We start from the raw sequence: 21,013 nt of genomic DNA on the forward strand, positions 1-21,013 counted from the left end.
AGGGGCATTTTTTTCTCCCTGAGTTATGATGAATCTGTGAAATTAACAACATGGATATTTTCCTAGAGAAAATAATCTTTTTTTTTAATTTTAAGGTTTTTTTTAAAGATTTTATTTTATTTATTTGACATAGAGACAGCCAGTGAGAGAGGGAACACAAGCAGGGGGAGTGGGAGAGGAAGAAGCAGGCTCCGAGCGGAGGAGCCTGATGTGGGGCTCCATCCCAGAATGCCAGGATCACACCCTGAGCCGAAGGCAGACGCTTAACAACTGAGCCACCCAGGTGCCCCTAGAGAAAATAATCTCAGAGACTCTTTGGTTGAGGGGGGGGAAATAGGATAAGAATGGAAGGGAATAGTGGTGAAGGATAAAGAGAACTGGATGGTATCAGCCAAGCAATTTGGATTAATTAACAATTTTTTTTAAGTAGATGACAACAAAACATAACAGCTAATAGGTCCTTCCAAACAGCTTTACAAAGTGTCAGGTTTGTCTGGGAGTGTTTCCAATAATAATGCATGTTGCCATGCTTTAAAGAGACTAAAGATAATCTATAGCTCACAAAAAAGAACAGGTTTGAAGGTATTAGGCCATATGTAATTTTCTTGGGTCACAATTTCAAAGAATTCTGTAAGTCTGTGGAATCCATTAAGTAAATTGTATGAGCTCTCTTAAAGTCAAATTGTTTATTAACAATATTTTATAGAAGGTCAGAATTTGAGTATTTTTATTAAATACATTTTTGGCTTTCATTTTTTAAAAATCATAATTTAAATAACGATGGTTTGGGCTCATCAAGCAGTTTAAACTGTTTTTGAAAAGTTTTGGGTTCAATAAAATCCAAGCTGCTTTTTGCCAAGCACCTTTTCCTCTCATTTTAAAAACCATATGTATTTTAAGGGAAATTTAACCCATGTGTTTTTGATTCATTTAAATTTAAATAATCAAAATGGTGTTTTTTATAAGCTGGTTGATGTCAAAGAAGCTTTTGAGCCTTTTAAAGAAGCTTTTATTCTAAAAACAAGAAGCAATGATTTGCCAAGTATAAATGCATTTCAACACCAAGAGACTTGTATTCATTTGTAACTGCAAACCCCTGAATCTGAGTCTCTTTAATATCTGGCAGAGATAGATCATTCCTGTTCTGTAACGTATTGGGGTCTAAACTCCCCAAAGCTAACTAGCCTTTCAATGAAATAAATGTATTAAGGCTGTAAAAATAAGAAAAAAGGTAATGATTGTTACAGTGTTTCGAGAAATCATTGGTGCTATGAAGGGCTGTTTGGCCAAATGAAAAGTGTTTTCCTTCGTCTGTTACACATTTATTGAGTTTCTGTTGTGGATAGGGCACTTGGTGGTGGGATAGATACTAAGATGAACATCTTTGGAGTTCCTTACTCAAAATTAGGAAGAGTAACCTCAGAAGTTTGCTTTTAAATTCATTAAAGTAGGGAGAACCCTAAAGAATCCAATTGGTGGTATTTTGGTAGAAAGAGATTTGGTTTGGGAATTTTCAAAGATGTGGGTGATATTCTTAGGGAATTAGTTTAAGAATGAGAGGGGATGGGGGCACTTGTGTGTCCAGCTCTTCTTTTTTTAATATATATTTATTTGAGAGAAGGAGCGCGTGCGCATGTGAGCGCGTAAACAGTGGGAGCGGCAGAGGTAGTGGGAGAAGCAGGCAACCCACTGAGCAGGGAGCCCAATGTGGGGCTCAATTCCAGGACTCTGGGATCATGACCCAAGCCAAAGGGAGATGCTTAACTGACTGAGCTATCCAGACGCCCCACAAGTTTTGATTTCAGTTCAGATCATGATCTCAGCGTTGTGAGATCTAGCCTAGAGTCAGGCTCCATGCTGGGTGTGCAACCTGCTTAAGATTTTCTCTCTTCCTCTCCCTCTGCCCACCCGCAACCCCCGCCCCGCTCATGTGGACACGTGCATGCTGTCTCTGAAAAGAAAAGAAAGATGGCCGGGGAGGGAGGGGTGTAGCATTTATCAGGTAGATGGTACTGCTTTTTCTTTCTCCCACTTCTGTCTCTCCCTAAGATAGGACCAGTCACTCAGATGACTGACCAAATCACAATGTCCTAAAAGCTGTTATGTACTGAAGCACAAGATCCGCTTATTTTAAATCTTCAGATATCCTCTCTAAACTTGAAATTGACTTAAATGTCAGATGAGTAGGCCCCTCACCTCTCTCCACTCAGTTCTCAGTAGCTTCTTTTCAAGCCTATAAATGTGAATAACATTCAACTTATGAATCTTTCAGAGGGTAAGTAGGATAACACTTTACTTTGTGCCTCACTCTGGAAATTTGCTCCAAAGAATTATTTAATTATTTTGCTGCCCTCCTCCTCTTGCAGAGGTGGGGAGGATTGAGGATTAGGGGGAGGAGTGAGGATTAGGGGAAGGAGATAGGAGAAGCTTTGCTCCAAAATTTGACCTAACTCAATGTAAAGACAAAACTCCTGAAAAAGACTAAATTCCAATTGCATGGCTTCTACCATGCTTTTATGGACCTCAGTGTGTACCTGGAGTAAGATGATTCTTAGGCAGATGCTGCTTAGCAAAACATTGTAATGGGCCTCATTTCTTAGACACATGGAACTTTGCGTATTGTCAAGGAAAAAAGACAATTTATTTGCTTATATAAACAAAATTGCCACATATGATTGTGCAGGCTGTGCAGTACACAGCCTGTGTAGTTGTATGGTGGCTTTGTGTATAAATGAAACGTCCAGGGAGAGATTTCAGATGTGTCTGGTTTCAAGCGTTCAAGTGATGGCATAAGTGATTTTCTTTCTCCCTCTCTTTCGCTCTTTCTCTGTCTCTCTCTTTCTCTCTCACACACATACACACACACACACATACACACACCTCCCAATAGTTTTCTTCCTCTACCCTTAGAGTCACGTATACTTGTCTTTAAAAAGAGCTAAGGATGGTTTTATTAGGAAATGAGCCCAAGAACCTCTACTACTTTTTTAGATGAACTGCCCTGAGCACATCATCCCCAAATAGAGAATATACAACTAATAGCAGAGCATGGTGAACATTAAAAATCTCAGCCTGATTATCGCTCTTCTGTCTTGGGTCATGCGCCTATCTCTGAACTGAACATACTGGCTGGGAGACTGGAGTGTTTTGGTGGGCCAGACCTGAGGGGTGGATTCAGCCCCACCTGAACCACATGGAGGAAGAGTGGGAAGGGATAGATAGTTTCCATAGAGAATCAATAATAGGAGGCAAAAAGGCTAATGTCCATATCTGCCACCTGATATTTTTCATTTGTCACTGAGCCAAGTTGTCTTCAAATACTATTTACATATATCCTTATTAAATTTCACCTGCTTGGTTTTCTACTGGGCTTCTAGGGCACTGGAATAAATTTGAATCTTTATTTTGTCATCTTTAAAATAAAGTCACATTAAGCAATGGAGAAGTTAATCTTCTATATCCAAGTTATTATATAAATATTGAATAATGCCAGACCAAAAATTGTTGTGACACTTAACTAGCTTCATGTTGACATAATTTCTTCAATGGTTAGTTATCAAACACTTAGTAGTTGCCAAACGTAAAATTACATTCATTAATACTTTTGGTTATTACTGTTCAATCAGCCTAAAATTCAGTTATACTTACTATTATCCAACCTATATTTTTTATCTTCTATCCAGAGATATCTCTTGATTCAATTTACATAAACATTTTGAATGTGAAATTATGTGCCAGAAATTGTGCTAACATCGGCACTACAAAGGAGCCCAGTGGGGAAGAGAGATATGTAAAAGAACAAAACAAGATTAAAATAAAGTATGATCAAATGAACACAAATCATTAGATTCTTTGGCATATTTACTGTTACAATAAACAGATTTATGGACTAGCAATGTATTTAACCCTATTTAAAAAAAAAAAGATACATGACTGAGGAATCAATTTTCTTAGTTACGCCATGTTGAGTCGCAGATCCCTGCATCATTTCCCAAATGCTCATGCGTCATCTGTTAAGCAAACAACTCTAAAATTTTACTAGAAATCAACTTCACATTTTAGGCAATTTCCAAAAATTATCATCTTTACCCTTCTTTTAAAATCTTTAGGACTCTGACTTAATTTTCTATGATGTCCCCAAAAGAATTAATGTTGAATTAATCTTTCACACTGTGGAGTATAAAGTATCTAGGTGCAGACATATTCATTCATTAAAATGGAGACATGCTGTATTCTTTTACTGCTTTTATCTCTATAGACCAGTGGTCCTCAAACTTTAGCATTATCAGAATCATCTATGGAGTTTTTTTAAAAACACAGATGCAATCAGAGTTTCTAATTCAGTGGATCTGAGATGGGGCCTGAGAATTTTTATTTCTAATAAGCACCCAGGTGATGGTGATGCTGCTGGTCCAGGGACCACATTTTGAGAACCACTGCTCTATCAGTTACATCTACCACTTTGTTTGGAAATCATTTTCCTTGCCAAAAAAGACAAAGGAAAATTAAAAATGAAATAATTCTGCTTTCTCCCTCTAACTCAGCAACATTACACCATCTTCTCAGAATTTGTTCATTTATTTAACAAATGTTTATTGAGTACCTACTATGTGCCAACTACTCTACTAAGCACTAAGAAGGCAAAGATTAAACAAGACCCCAACTCAAAGAGATGTTCATATGGACTTAGACTAAATAATAAGCAAATAGAATCTTCTTGGAAAATGCTATGTTGAGGTTTGTCAGGATCATGTGAGATACCAGAGCAGTGCCTATGTGTATGTTTTTTTTAATTGATGTATAGTTGATGCACAATGTTACATTAGTTTTAGACCTATGTGTATTATTCATGAGTCTGTTACCAAGAGAAGTGATGCTGGGCAAACAGAATCCACACTCCACTTTGGGGTTTGGGGAAGACTTTGCAGAAAAGTTGACAGACTATGAATTATTCCTATAAGTCTTTCTTACATTTTTTTGTTGTATTAACTTTTACTATGGTAGCCTTTATTTTCATGCTGTTTCCTTTTACATTTGAAATCATTGATCATCTTACAAATAATTATAAGAAAATGCAATTTTTAAGTATTTTGAGTATCCTTCTTCAGGAATTAGAGATAAAAGGCCCACATTATTAGATCTACCTCTGCCCCCTGCACTGAGTGGGAGCAGAGCCAAGGCCCTGGACTGTGTTGCATAGCATCACACCTGCATGACCAGGGTCAAGTTACATTTGTAATCCAGGAAGCAGAGACATGGGAGGGGAAAAGGGAATCATGGGAGATACACCACAAACTTTGTCTGATGTTGTTCTAGAAATCCAAACCTCAAGGGGAAATTGAGTCAGAAACCAAGAAGAGGTAGGCAGTATCAGAAATGAAGATTCTAGGTGGTACCAAAGAATTTTTCCAGAAAATTCCTTTTTATCCTCTAATTGATTTGTGTTGGACTTTTGGCTCTATTGGGTCATGGTATACTAAAGGTTGAATTCAGCCTTTGGCATAATTTCAGGCACAATCTTTTTATTGAGTGTGAACAGGCCCACAGCATGGTTGCCATGTAGCTTCCCATAATGTGGCCTCACCTCATCACAGGGGTACCCTGAGGCAGTGCTTTCCTCCTTCTGAAGAGTAACAGGAGAATAGGTTAGGCTATAAAAGAGAAAATTCCCACAGTCTTGTCTTGTACGCATTACTTTTACCTCTAAAGGTAAGTGATTCAAGGTATTTCAAGCCTTCAGCTTCTGTAGACCATGTGATCTCTCTCTCTCTCTCTCTCTCACATGCGCACATCCACCACCCCCCCCCCCCCACACACACACAAGAACATGTAATAAAAACTGCATTTACCTCTGGGTCAGGAAAGGTATTGGGCAATTATCACTTAACAACAAGTATTTATTTAATATCTACTAAGTGTCAGGTCCATTTTAGGTGCTCGGGATATGCCAATAAATAAAATACTCAAGACACTCTCTGAGCTTGTAAAGCTCACTTTCTAGTGATGGTGTACATCCGGTGTAAGTGACAGTATCAGATTTTCGCCTGAAATGATATTTAACTGGGAAGGGGCCCAGTTAATAAAGTATAAAATAAGGTGGGAGAACCACAAGGAACATGATGTGGACAAGTGACTTCTGTGAGCAGGAGAGTGGGTAGAAAGGGGATGTGTGACAGAGATAAATTCAACCACTTCATAGATTTGCTTGGGGTAAAACCATCTGTTTTTTAATAAAAATGGGGGGGATCTATTAAACTAGGAACCACACAGGTAGGCAAATTTTAATAAATAAAGCCATTTTCTTTTTCCTCCCAACAAATCTGTTCCTGCTGTTCAGGTTTTAACATAATCAACCTACTAATCAGTTGGTCAGTCAGTCAGCACCTTATGCTCATAGTTTTATAGTAGGGCACTTCCTAGATAAGAATCCCATTCTTTCTTTTTTCTTACATGGTTTTGAGAGCTGTCTGGCAGTGAGACTACTGAATTGAATTCAAAGATACTTTCAGATTAGTGCCATGAAACAGGCAATTCACCATATCTCCTCAAGCTACATTACTGCCCCCCAATGAATGATATCTGACAGAAACAGTAAAGAGTGGCTTATCTAGCATCTAACAAGCATTGCTTTTCCCAGGATGGGCAGAGAAGGGGATGCTGAAGGGAGGCATCACATATAAGACATAGCATCACTGAGTAATCACAATGAGTTCATTGTAACGAAGTTATTCCATGCCAGTGACTATGGCTGGGAAACTTATACTATGGCACCTGTCCTTAAACTGAAATTTCATTTCAAGTGCAATAGAATAAAAAGTCCAATTCTCTGGAAGCTCTGAAAAGAGAGCTTGTGTATTCCTGGAGAAGAAGTGACCCCTGAAATTATGTATGAGACCAGAGTGGGTTTGTTGGTGGACTTTGTTGCCAAGTCTTGTGGGATCACAGTGCTTGAGTTGCTACCAAGCATTCACCATAGGGAAAAAGTATTGTCCTGGGTTTTCCAGTCAATTCTGGTTATGATGTCTCAGAAATGCCTACAGAAGTGCTGTAGCAAAAAGACCCTGCACAGGGGCAGTTAGCTAGTCAGTTACCAGCACTGTTGGCTGCTATTTTCTGTTGGAAACAGATTGAAGCCACAGTGCAAGTAAGTAATCTCATCCTGAGACAGAGGAAGACTTTTCCAATCCTTAACGGTGTTCTTTGGGATTTGTTTTAGAGTTTCATAGAGTCATGGATATCACTGAGAATCAGTTCCAGATTTCCAGAAGATTCCATATTGTGAAAATTGCTGCATCAAATGAACAATGAATTAGTTCACAGCTACTTTGGAGTAGATGGGTGGGAAATACCACAATGGTTGTTTCCCAATTTACAAACCAGTATTTTTTTCCCTTGAAAAATTGGACACATATGTAACTATAGCTAGTCTGATGTTTAGTTTTTCATTTTTTAAAAAGCATGAATAAATGTCTTCTATATACAGTGTTTTGTGTGCTAGCGTCAGTGGAGAAAGGGTTTAGGCAGGATTGACACCATTTTATAAAATGATTAATAAAAGTCTGGAAGGGGTTGAAAATTCAAAACAAATACTTTTCCTGAAGTTGTAGATTCAACCTAAAATTAAATCCACAGTTATTCCACTGTGGCTAGAGGTGGTAATCAAACATTAAGTGGATTTGCTTCACTGGGGGTCCCCACTCACCACCAAAGCACCTCTAATCTCTGGATTGAGCCCTGTTCCTGTAATGTAACTCATTTGGTTCTTTCACACTTTCCCCCTTCAACTCTAATAGATTCCTGTGGCTTTTGTGTTATATTTTCATCGTTCTGATCAGATAATTATTCCCATCCCATCTGCTCATGCTTCTTTGCATCATCTCTTTTGTTGTGCAAGATTTAAACTTGCATGCACTCCCTCTTGTCTCCTCCCTACTAATCCCGCCCAGGAATCATTCTATGGATGAATAAAAGGTGTTGACTGTTCAATATGTTTTCTGTGTATTGTTAGCTGCTTTATCACTGCCTCTCCCCAGTTCTTTGCTGCTGAGAAGCATGGAGATGTTCATCTAAATCTCTAGGCTTCTGTCATGTCACAATGGAGTGGATGCCTGGGATCGGGTAGATGCTTTGAGTAATACTGAAAGCTGTGTCTAACTCATGTCAGCAGTGAAGTGGCAAAGAATGCAGAAATACCATCCTCTGAGGATACAGAAAAAGCCTCTTCAGAGTGGAACTATTTTCCCAGAAATATGAAGCTTACTAATTTCTAGTGTCCAGGGACTTGTAATCATAGTGATTGAGCTTGAAGTTTAAGATTTTGTAGTTGTCATTCAAAGAATATTGGAGATCCAAGATATATTCTTAAAGTGCAAGGACAAACTGCATTCATCCTGGTACTTTCTTCTCTGCTAAATGTCCGTCAATATCATTTCTTTCTTTCTGAGCATATCTCAGTTTGTGGCCCTATGAAACATAATTGAAATAGGCGGCCATTAAAAGGAGGGAGTTGAACCTTATGACAAGGAAGGATGTTCCTGCTACCTTGTTAAATGAATATTCCATGTGCATTACATGATCCGCTGATTTTGTTACATACACACCAGACACACGCACATAACCCAGGGAACAAAGAATTAAATTACATACACCAAAACATTAGCTGGGGATATCTCTGTGCTGAGATTACAGAGGATCCTTATATTTTTCTTTATGGTCATCTTTGTTCTCACAGTGAATGAAACAATATTATATATTATAAATTAAGCTACAGGAAATTTGACTTCATATATAGAGGGCCTCCAAGGGGATGGGACTTACATTAGAAATAAATGGGACAAAAAGTCCATGTTAACAGTTGTATGATTTCAAAAGGAATAGTTTAGAGGCTTCATGATTTACTGGTTCTCAAGGTGAAAACAAGTTCTGATACATTTCAAATTAGTTTTCATTGAGGCTTTCAATGTTCCTTCTTCAGTGTTCCCATTCAGTGTTCCACTGTGTGTTTTGCTTATATCTAACACTATTTCCAGAAGGTTTGTAAGGAAGAAAACCAAAGTTTTTTTAAGGCAGTGTCATCGTATTTCAGTCTCATATTTGAAAACAATTTTATTGTGCCCTTTTTAAAAATTTTTTATTATGTTATGTTAGTCACCATACAGTGCATCATTATATTGTGCCCTTCTTTTATGCATACATATTTGCCCTTCTTTTGAGATAGTTAAAGAATATTTATCTACTTCCTCTTACGCCTTTTTGCAAGTTGGATCTTTTTTTTTTTTAATTTATTTAGTGTTTTTTGATCTCCCTCCAAAAGCTGTATGACAGCTGAGTGTAAGTGGTTGCTTCAGGCTATAGAAGTCAAAGATGAAATTGAATTATGCTTCCAGGCTTGGCATACAAAATCAAGAAAAATTTCATTCATTATGATTAATTAATCCAGAGGCACAGTGGTAGTATTATGATTATATTGTATCTGGAACTTGGCATATTTTCAGCTGACATTTACATGGTAAAGGAGAAAAGGGAATGGTAACTCTGTGCCTGGCAAACTGCTCCATAATAAGCTAGGGGAAAAAAAAGAAAATAAAAGAACAAACAAGAGATCAAGGAGAAGAAAAGATGTTATATATTGCATGTGGGGCGGGGGGTCTTTTGAGATTCCTCTCACTTGATTATCTCTTGGAAAACCCTGTAATATGGGATAATGAATGGCTTACAAGTCAGTTACCCTCAATACCATTTTTACTATATGACTCAATTTATCATACATGGTGTTATAGTGAAAGTTACTCACAATGATAGTGACATACATAAGTGAATAATAAAAACATTTCAAAAATGCCTGTTTGAGAAGAGGCATTGCTAGCAAGAATTGCCTACTCAAATCCTTTTATATGGACTTCTTTCCTTTGTTGTGATAAACTTCAAAGTAGACTACCTGGGATTTGTGTTACTATCTAGCAGACAGTTGATGTATCCACTGGACTAGTACCAGGTGAGGAGGAAGACTTCTCAAGGATAAGAAAAATGGAGAAAAACATGGAGAGAAAAAGAAAGGGAGAAAAAGAAGGGAGGGAATTAGAAGGAGTGAATCCCATTAGCCACTGCTGTAATACCACTGGATAAAACAAAACAAAATCTCAGTGGCTTGCAACAATAAATATGTATTTGCCATGCATGTGTGGGTCAACTCTGCTGGTTTCTGCTGGGTTTGCTTATGCATATGCAAATCAAGGGAAGGTCAGTTGTCCTAGACTAGTTGAGATCTAATGGGCTTCTCAGCTTTAAGATGCAGGTCTGTAGGTCAGCCTGGGGGCTATGCTCCCCATCTTTTTCAGAACAGCTGGCTAGTTGAGGCATATTCTTCTCATGGCAAAGACAGAGGCCCAAGAGAGAGCAAGTTCCACTGCACCAACAGCTCCAAGCCTAAATGCCCATGACATCTGTAAGCATCTCATTGGTCAAAGGAAGTCACATAGCCTGGGCATTAGTGGGATGGGGAAATAGGAGACCCTGGAGAGAGAGTAAAGACCTGGGAGCAGTAATTCCATCATCACAGAGGGTGAAAGCAGAAGGAGGAATGAGTATGAGAGAGACCTGGAAACAAGCAGTTTTCTTTAGATCTTCCCCAACTGATGGCCAAGCAAATGAGGAATTCATATTGGTAATGGTTTTGACCCTTCAAAATATTGGAGTCTTCATTAGAATTTATTTTGGAGGATTCTTGCTAATAAGGTGGTGATTTGGGGAACACATTCTGTTGTGGGTCACAATCCCCATTTTGTCAGCAACTTTCCAGTATGTTGGCATGAAGTTTTTTCTGAGCAGTGTGGGAGAAACTTTTCTGGGGGCCTGTGAATTTCCATTTGTCATTAATTTTGAATCATGTTGTCATCATGACAGCTCAGGGTCCTTACAGATGCAAACATCAGATAAGGCAGGTAAGTGTAAATCAGGGGATGCTCTCTGAAATGTACCGCTCGTAAGTGTTATATATGGATGAGGATCCAAAATATACTTCCTATATGAGAAAGCCAGTTGAAGACAAAGAGCACTTTAATTATTAGGGCACATATTGAAACACTTCCAAAAGAGTGGCCTCTGTATCTGGTTATAAATCAATTTGTGTAACATTATGCAAAGGAAACCCTTTATACTCCTTGAAGAACTTCATTTTCTATACTTATTAAGTGAGATATTTAAAACATGTAGCAAAACTTGCCTGTATACCTGAACGATCTATACTGAAATATTCAAGTCTATAATTCTAATGAAAGTAAACGTGTTCTACTTTCAGTGTTTTGCAAAAGCTTTGTGGCATAAGTATTCCAACTAGTAAGTAACTTCTTTTTTTTTTTTTTTTTTTAAAGATTTTTTTATTTATTTATGTGACAGAGAAACAGCCAGCGAGAGAGGGAACACAGCAGGAGGAGTGGGAGAGGAAGAAGCAGGCCCATAGCGGAGGAGCCCGATGTGGGACTCGATCCCGGTATGCCGGGATCACGCCCTGAGCCGAAGGCAGACGCTTTAACGACTGCGCCACCCAGGCGCCCCCAACTAGTAAGTAACTTCTACGCAATGCCAAGATCAGACATTGCACTGGGGCAGATAACTGATATCTTTTGTCTACCCATCATGCTTCCCTTCACATATCTACTGCCTCTCTACTATAGGAGATTCTGGAGGAATTGTCAGTCAAGGGACCCTGCCCTCCCACCACTACCACCAGTTGACCCTAAATAAAGCAATGAAACTCTGTTTTCTGAAAATTGGTGTCTCAAAGGGTGATACCCAGGGATGGAATCCTGTGAACAGATATAAAGCAGATGGAACTGAGCCATCCAGTGGCAAGATACTAAAGAGAGAGAGTATGTTCTTAAGTTTCATTACCTAGATCTTCAGAGCTGCCCTGGTTTCTGCCTTTTCCAAGATTAGAATATTTTTTTCTTGGCTGTGTAACCACTCTCTTTCTAATAAATTGCTTTTTTTGCTTATGTTAGCCAGAGTCAATTTTTGTTGCTTGCAACCAAACCATGCTTGACAACATGGATGGAATCAGTTGGCTTCCATTCCACTATTATTCTAACTGGAGAGGCTTGAAAGCCAATACCCTCATTTCTCATACTCTCTTACAGCTAGAGTTATAATATATAATAATTCTGGGTGTAATTCCAGTTCCATTAATTTGATGCATTAGTATAAGGTTTAAAAATTTGAAATGAGACAGAGGCCTTTATCCTCTTCCATTTTGGTAGTCTTTTTTGATAAACGTGGTTGTGAAAATCTGAGATTTCTCTGCTGCAGAGTCCCACTATCCACTCTCGAGCTTCCTTGTTGATGAGAAATTGGGGTGATGGCAGCAGCAGCAGTGGCCTGCTTGCTCTGATCTCCCAACCCCTGCACTGTAATCTCTTGGGTACCCAGAAGTGCTGGTAGCAGTGGCAGCTGAGTGGTAGCATTTTCTTCACTTAGGCATGGCTCTGATGGTGCCTCAGTGGAGGTAAGCTGCTGCGTTAGTTCTTTATTATTCTGCCATCACTTCTGGAGACCCAGACTACAGTCTGATCCTTCTGTACTTCCTATAAGAACTCATTTTCTGTATTAAATTCCTCCTGTTTATAAATACCTGAAGTGGTCTTTCTTTCCTGCATTGAACCTTGACTAATACAGAATCCTAACTGATACAAACACATAAATGATCTAGAAAAAGATCATATGAGCCAATCGGATAGGAATAAGCAAATAAAGCTAATGTAGTACAAGGATGGTCAAATTAATTTTGTACCAGAATTTCTCTGTTTCATCAGCAGATATATACTTACATCATCAAGAATACAGTAACTATAAAATTTGTAAGATATAAATAAATGCTGAGTTATAAGAATTCAAATTTTGCAAAATAAGGTGATTTCCTTATAATAATATTTGTCTAATATTAATATAGTTACAGAAGATAGGTTTTTTAATTGAAAAGTTGATTCTAAAACACATTTGGAAGAAGAAAGAACTAAGAATAGCCAAGATACTCCTGAAGAACTAGTAGAACAAGGTGAAGGGACTTGCTTTACCAGATATAAATTTATTCCAGAGCAATGACTAATAAGGTAAAGTGGTATTGTTCCTTTGGGAAAACTGACAGAACAGAATGGAATGTCTAGGAAGAGACTCACACAATATGGAAACTTCATATATGACAGGGCTGGCAATGAGGATCAGTGAAAAGAGTGGACTAGTCACTGCAATATGCTGAGAAAACTAGCTATAGGAAGAAAAGAGCCATACTTGACTCTCTTTTTCTCTCTCCATACATACACACACACTCGTGTACTTCAGAATGGTTTGGTGATTTACCCATGAATAGCAAAACTCCAAAATTTTAAAACTTTGAGAAGAAAATAGAATAGTTTTAAGACTTCTGGGTAGGGTTGAGTAGAGAAGACAACAAGATACCAAAATTAAAAACCATGAAAGAAAAGATTTGCCTTGCCTTTGACTGTAGTTAGTTCCTGAAAGACACAGAACTCCAGTCAGATAAAAGTCAGATGCTTCACTGTTTTCCAGAGTGGCTGTACCAACTTGCATTCCCACCAACAATTTAGGAGGGATCCCCTTTCTCCACATCCTCTCCAACAATTGTTGTTTCTTGCCTTGTCAATTTTTGCCATTCTAACTGGCGTAAGGTGGTATCTTAGTGTGGTTTTGATTTGAATTTCCCTGATGGCTAATGATTTTGAACATTTTTTCATGTGTCTGTTAGCCATTTGTATGTCATCATTGGAAAAGTGTCTGTTCATATCTTCTGCCCATTTTATGATTTGTTTATTTGTTTCTCACGTATTGAGTTTGAGAAGTTCTTTGTAGATCTTGGATACCAGTCTTTTATCTGTAGCATCATTTGCAAATATATTCTCCCATTCCGTGGGCTGCCTCTTAGTTTTTTTGACTGTTTCCTTGGCTGTGCAGAAGCTTTTTATCTTGATGAAGTCCCACAAGTTCATTTTATCTTTTGTTTCTCTTGCCTTTGGAGATGTGTCATGAAAAAGGTTGCTTTGGCCGATGTCATAGAGGTTGCTGCCTATGCTCTCCTCTAGGATTTTGATGGATTCCTGTCTCACATCGAGGTCTTTCATCCATTTGGAGTTTATCTTTGTGTATGGTGTGAGAGAGTGGTCAAATAGAGGAAGAAAGGGATAAAGAAGGGGGGGTAATCAGAAGGGGGAATGAAGCATGAGAGACTATGGACTCTGAGAAACAAACTGAGGGCTTCAGAGGGGAGGAGGGTGGGGGAATGGGATAGACTGGTGATGGGTGGTAAGGAGGGCACGTATTGCATGGTGCACTGGGTGTTATACCAACCAATGAATCATCGAACTTTACATCAGAAACCAGGGATGTACTGTATGGTGACTAACATAATATAATAAAAAAACATTAAAAAAAATCAGATGCTTCAGATATTGGTCCTTCCTGGTACTCCACACTCAGCAGCAGAATCATGTCCAAACAACTGGGACATAACAGGAACACAGGGTTAAAGACTGAGAGAAGGTGTTGTATAGACCATGTGCGTAAGGGGGCAGCCAGGTGAGTACCATATGAAGAAGACTTACTACCATTCCAGAAAAAGCTAAGATGTATAGGAAGGATAAAATTCAACACAGACTCTTATATCACATCTCATTGTAATTTCTTGTTGTTTTTATTTTCTATCATATGATCCCTAATACCAATTTGTGGCTTTATTTAATATAAATTCTGTTCAATGAAAACCCTTGTAGAATATATGGCATCTCTAGTTCCCATAAATATGAGGCCTTCAAAACACTGAGATAAATGAGTGAAACTATATGATAATTGTCTTTTTCTGCTTGACTTATTTCACTTAGCATAATCTCCTCCGTCCTGTCCATGTTGCTGCAAATGTTGTGTAATCATTCTTTCTGATGGCTGAGTAATATTCCATTGTATATATGGACCACATCTTCTTAATCCGGTCATCTGTTGAAGGGCATCTTGGCTCCTTCCACAATTTAACCAATATAACAAAATAAAAATTATTAAAAAAACCACTAAGATAGCTACTGATTTTTTAAATCACTGGGTATCTACTGTATTTCAATATAATGTAAGATGTCTTAAAATGTAATAGACTTGGCAAAAGGCTCTATTGACATTTTCAGGGCTGAGGGGACAAACTGGTGACAAGTCCCTTCCTTGGAATGAAAGGACTGTTGTGGGTGAGATGGAGAGTGGAATCGTAAGGCAAGATGTGGAAGTGGAGAAATGAAAATGGGCAATCTCTCAGCTAGAATTCATGTACGAGAATAACAAAAACCATGTCCTTGACATGGAAAATTATTTTTCACTTTTTATACTATTGCAAAACTTCTTCCAGAGGAAGAGACTATTTTAATAAAATGGAAGTCTTTCCATAATAACAGTTTAGAAGCAGATTGACTGATAAAACAAGCTCATGTTTAAAAAAACCACTGCATTTCTTAAAAACCTCATAAACAAAACCTCCCATAGACTAATATCCTTGAACAAGGACAGGTATTTAGCTTTTTATTTTAACATTTTTTTAAAATTGGGGAACAGCTTTCTTTCTCAAAGATTTCTTGACATGTTCAATAAAATAACCAATAGAGGGGATAATGTCTTAAAAGAGGGCATCTAATAACCTTAGCCTGAACATGTAAAAGCATATACATCTCAAAATTAGTAGACCTGAGTTCAAATAATTAGTCTTGAGAACTTGGGCAAATTTCCCAACTTCATCACATTTTGATTTTCTTGTCTGTAATATGAAAATATTGTACAAAATGATATCAAAAACAAAAGTGAAAATCCAAACAAACGGAAGGGCAGGCAAGTTTCCTTAAGGACCAGGCAAGTTCCAGACTCGAGTATAACAAGTCAGAGAGGAAAACTTAACAAGAGCACAACAGAGCTTTACTCTTTTTTTTGTTTTAAAGATTCTATTTATTTATTTGACAGAGAGAGAGGGAACACAAGCAGGGGCAGAGGGAGAGGGAGAAGCAGGCTTCCCACTGAGCAGGGAGCCCAATGCGGGGCTCGATCCCAGGACCCTGGGACCATGACCTGAGCCGAAGGCAGATGCTTAACGACTGGGCCACCCAGGCACCCCAACAGAGCTTTACTTTTAAGAGAAACTGGGTATCTTGTAAGCTAATAAAGCAGGCAGCATTCAAGACAGGAAAAGATACACTGAAGTTAGTGGAGACTGAATCCCCTGAACCGGATGAAACTCCAAGCTGAAGAAGGGGGGTCTGAGAAGGAGGCTGCTTTTGCTGATAGATACACATGCTGCCAAGTATGGAACCAATGCTCCTTAAAGCTCTGCTGTCTTTCTTGAGTCTGACATTAGAGTTTGGGATTGGGAGAGCCTGATCCAAAAAACAAGTCAGGGGGGCCAAGGGACTCTGAAGGAAGGTGACAGCAGAAGCTGGGGAACCAGGAACCTAAATAGCACTGTGGCTTTCAAGACATTGAGTCGCTCACAGAAGAATGAAGATTTCATTAGCACTTTTGTAGAGCCAGAAAACATAGTCCTAGACAGGCTGTATGGCTGTCAGCCCAGAAACTTCACTGTAAATCATTTGGAAAATCATGTTTGTCAACAGAAAATTAAAATGCCTTTAATGGTAGTTGCTTAAATGTCATCTGGTGTTTTCACCACAGCCTCCACAGCCTCTTTTCCTGGGGAGAAAATTTCAAATTTGTCATTGTTATCCTCTCTTAGAAGTGGCTCAGGGCAGTTGTTGTATGAAACATAAACCAAAACACAACAATCAACTTCCGAATGGGATGCCAGTGTCGTATATGGAAGCAGAATGTAAACCACAAAGGGAGGGGTGTAGCAACACATTGGTCAGGTTGCCAATACAAGACAATGTCTACATTTCCATAACTAGATCTGCCTTTAGAATATTTTATGTTTTCCAAATTGGACCTGGGGTTTTCTGGAATGAGGAACAGTAACACCCTAAGCAGCAAGGTCTTAATCAGTACTACTCTAAAATTTGTAACTGAAAATTAATCAAGCCTCCCTGTTGAGGTTAAGAACATGATTATGTGATAATGTTGCTCATTTCACACATGGAAAAATTCCAGGGCAGTTAGGGATCCTATTAAGCCATTTGTATTTTTAAATCATTTATTCCAATTCAACTTTTCTGGACTTGGTTTAAAGCTGTTGCTTCCTGTGTGTGTTAATCTCTACACCTCTCTGCCCAGTTTTCAATACAATATAGTGTCACAGGAAGAATGGCTCGTCTTTACCACATACTTTCTGAGAGCCACTGAGTCAGGTATCTAAACTTTCTGAGACTTTCTCCAGTCTGTAAGGATAATCATACCCACTTCACAGTCTTGTCCTGAGGAACAACCTGAGGGAACCTCTGTGCAAGGCCTGGAGTTCAGCACATTTTGGTTTCCTTTCTTGGTCTACAACTGACTACACTCTACCTACTTAACCACATTTCCTATCACTTCTAAACCTACAGTCTTCACTCCAGCAAGGCAAGTCTCCTTAACGTTCCTGCTGTGCTAATTCTCACTTCCCACTTTGGGTTATGTTGGTGGGCCCATTCTCTTTACCTAATTTCTGCTCATCTTTCAGGTCTATAAGGCAAACACGTCTACACATAAGTATCAAGAACATGGAAATAAATCATATTATTTTATTTTGCTTCTACCTCTAACATTTTTTCTTAGCGCCCTATTTGTGTAAGATGGTCATTCCTCAATTTGTGTGTTTCATGGGGAATACATGACATAGACTTACTGAAGTTCATTTGTGTGACATTTATAATTGTACAAATATATATTGCTTGGCTACCATGCAGAGGATATAAAATTGAGGGAAAAATCAGTCCCTTCCCTTGTAGGACCATTATTCCCTTGGGAAGAAATTTGAGTGATGCTGCATGTTATATTTTCACTCAGCTGAGGTAGTTATTATGAATTATCTGTGTCTTTATACTTCATAAAATTTAGGCTGTAGCCTTTTGCTTATATTTTCTGGAGAGTGAAATGAGATTATGTAGTCAATGCTTTAAATAATATATGATGCTTTTTAAACAAGATGCTTTAATTTTCATCTAGGCTATTTAAAACATATTGAGTAAAAAACAGACAATTTCTTTTAAATTTACCAACAGATTATGGCTGGGTAATTGATTCATTAGGAGTTAAACAAAGGGCTTAGTGGTAAGGTGATGTAATCAGAATGCATTCTCAAGAGTTACATTTATCAGTCAAACGAAGAATTTGTTTAAGTACTAGAATACATGTCAATCCATATGATTCTTTGCCTTCAGTGAAAAGTAAATCTGGTTAACTATGTTTAATGTATTTTGTCAGCTTTGTTCACATAATTTATGTTTGAACTCAAAGGTGCTACCTTGATTTATTAGTTCTAGGCTGGAGGCTCATCTGTCTTCTAGAACATTCCCTTTGTGCACTACTATATCTCTATCACATAGACTAAAACTTCTTATGTTCACTAAGAATACCATATTTCTTAGAAAATAAAAAGGAAGCAATGACATACTTCCTTGCAATATTTACTTTGGGCTGATGTGGTAGGGAATTTTTATTGATTTCTTCTAGGTAGGAGAAGGATATGGTCTCCTTGTGTTAGAAAAGTTACACGGGGGTGATGGTGTTTAGCCCTTTGATCTGCTCCTCTATCTGAGAACCTGCTGAGCATGATTACAGATCATGAGTTGGGTTTGAGTTTTCCCAAGCAGGCTGTAGAGACAACTTGTCTAGGTTCCCAGTGAACAGCCACAGCCCACAGAGAATGTGTGTTTACCCAGACCTTTTCCATGGTTTACTTCTGAAAATAAGTTCAACCGCATGGGAATCTAGTTAGACTCTTGGAATTATAATCTTCGACTGGCACGTAACCCAAACATTTTTTATAGGATTTGGAAAGCAGATTGCAACTTGAAAAATGAGAGAAGAATAGTAAGAGTTCAGTCTAAACCTCTTTCAGGTCTACCTGAAATCTACCTTTTAAAGCATGGGTTCCCATCACCAAATCATCTAATTTTATTAGATATAATTTGGAAGCAGAATTTTAGTGAGGCACAGTGACAGATAATTTTTCAGTCCTCATGCAACTCACTTGGAAGGTAAAGGTATGTGAAAATTTCCCCTATTAAGCTAGACATATTCCATCCAGTCATTTAGGCGGATAGATTTTTGTAGGATAAGGTCGATTTTATAGTATACGCTGATGATATTTCATACATGATCCAAGGTCAGTCCTATGGTTGATAAACTGAAATATAAAGTTGATAGATAAACTCTTATCTTTAGGATTCTTCAAGCTATTATATCTGCATTTCTGAGTGCAATTAAGACTGATGCTTTATTTGAAAATGCATTGTTTTTCTTGTCAGGAATAAACCACGCTTACTAATAGAAAGAAAAAGCTTATCCATAGTAGAAAGCTAGCAAAAAACTTGCTATGCAATGAAGAACTTGCTTTTTCTAGTTCTAACATTCAGTAGCTGAAAGCAGATCATTGCCATAAAGAAGTATTTACCAATTTTAAAAGGTCTTGGCCCATCATAGCTAGTGTTAGATTTGGAATATAGCTTTTGTTGCCAAGGTGACAAACACTTATAAATATAACACATCGTCTAATGTGCTTTTAACTTGGTATTTTTATGGCTTTTAAATCAGATACCATTAGCAAATATATTAGGTAATTTAGCTGAAAGACCATTTTCCTCTAACACTTTTTGTTACATTTCCCCAGGTATTTCAGTAAATGTCTGTTGTGACATTCTACTCCTGCTAGGCTTCCAACGTAAGGGGATACATAAAGTACATCTGGTAAAGATTAACATATATTACCTTGCCTTTTTTGTATTGATCACCGAAAAAAATGTATAAAAGAGAGTTAAATTTGTAGTCTCCTTGAAGAGCAATCATTTTTCCTATTGTTATTTTGGGGTCTGCACCCCCTCCCCCCAAAACAGTCTGGCTTTAAGACTCAATACACAGAGGAAAGGGTTTTTGGGACAGCATAATAACTATATATTAATACTCCCCCAAACCTCCACACCTAAAATGCTTTCCCTTAGATATCAAAAAGGGGGAGGGGTGCTATGGGGAAAATAATTACAATAGACCATCTGAAACCCTAGTATTTCCATGAGTCTCAGTTTATTGTTCCAAACAATAAATCCAACAGCCCAGGCAGGGAAGGAATTAGCTCTAAGTGTATTCACTGGATTTTTAAAAGTAGGCTCATGAGGTGGACATATCTGTCACAGCAAAGATAAAATCAGATCAGACATATTTAGTTTAGGCCCAAATTTGCATTTATTGTTACCTTGTCAGAAATTCTTCTTAGAAGATTGTCCATTAATTCATTCATTCTTTTCTCTTTCATTCATTTCACCAGCAGACATTTAAGAAACATCAACCATGTTCCAAGCACTGGAGATAACAGAGATGAGCAAGTCCTGGCCTTCAAGAACATATTATCAGGAAAGAGGTAGGCAAATAAACGAAGTATTACAACACATTGTTAAGTGCTAAGGTAGAGACTGCACATAAAGAAGGGGTCAGAGATGAATCCCCAAAGAGGAAAGGCTCTGTGTAAATTGTTTTAAGAAAATCAAGATGGAAAAGAGGAATATATATTTTTAACAGCAAAACTCCTGACGGTTAATGTTTTATATGGTAAGTCCAGAATTGCTCTTTCCTTACTGTGTGATCCTGAATGCCTCTCTGTGCCTCAGTTACGCCTGCTATGTAATATAGATAATTATCCTTGCCACCCGCATAGCTGATTAAAGACTGTTGATAGGAATAATGGGATATGGGTGGTGTAGCTATTTGAATTCTTAGGAGAAGAAAGATGATGTGTAAACACACAGCATCCTTATTATTCCAAGCGGTAGCATTTTGGATAATTACTGTATAATGCTGCACCTTTGTGTGTGTGTGGTTTGTTTCTTTATAGAGAAGT

General features: G+C 38.0%; 1 long non-coding RNA gene across 1 annotated transcript in view; it reads left to right on the forward strand.

The window, feature by feature from the left end:
* The window catches only part of LOC123001407 (uncharacterized), a 118,517-nt gene that overhangs the window by 47,986 nt on the left and 49,518 nt on the right, over positions 1-21,013 (forward strand). The window contains exons 3-4 of the long non-coding RNA XR_008956348.1: positions 11,370-11,559; positions 20,444-20,536. This is a non-coding gene — a long non-coding RNA (uncharacterized LOC123001407). The remainder of the gene's footprint in view (positions 1-11,369; positions 11,560-20,443; positions 20,537-21,013) is intronic.

Source organism: Ursus arctos, unplaced genomic scaffold (genome assembly GCF_023065955.2).
Source record: "Ursus arctos isolate Adak ecotype North America unplaced genomic scaffold, UrsArc2.0 scaffold_3, whole genome shotgun sequence".
NCBI lineage: Eukaryota > Metazoa > Chordata > Mammalia > Carnivora > Ursidae > Ursus > Ursus arctos.